We start from the raw sequence: 355 nt of genomic DNA on the forward strand, positions 1-355 counted from the left end.
AACAAACACACATCTGAACTGGACGTTTATTAAATCGAATATATATACCCTCTTTCGCAATCAATTCCGAAGCGCGTATTCAACTTTGGCCCTGCAGCCCTTTCGTTGAGCATATTAATAAAAATGCAATGAAATTCAGGCACAGGTGATAGATCCATCGTTTTACCAATGTAAGTCGTTTCAGCTTCGTCTGCCTCACCCTTATAAACCAGTTTGCACGTGAAATTTCTATCTTCTCGAAATGGAATACCCGTGAGGTTATCACATCACGGGTATATATCTATTTACTTTTTTTGAGATGGCTAATGTGGTTGCTGTTATTTCTCTTTGCAATGCGTAATCAAGTGACTATTAC

The sequence above is a fragment of the Penaeus monodon genome, chromosome 15 (assembly GCF_015228065.2).
Source record: "Penaeus monodon isolate SGIC_2016 chromosome 15, NSTDA_Pmon_1, whole genome shotgun sequence".
Classification (NCBI taxonomy): domain Eukaryota; kingdom Metazoa; phylum Arthropoda; class Malacostraca; order Decapoda; family Penaeidae; genus Penaeus; species Penaeus monodon.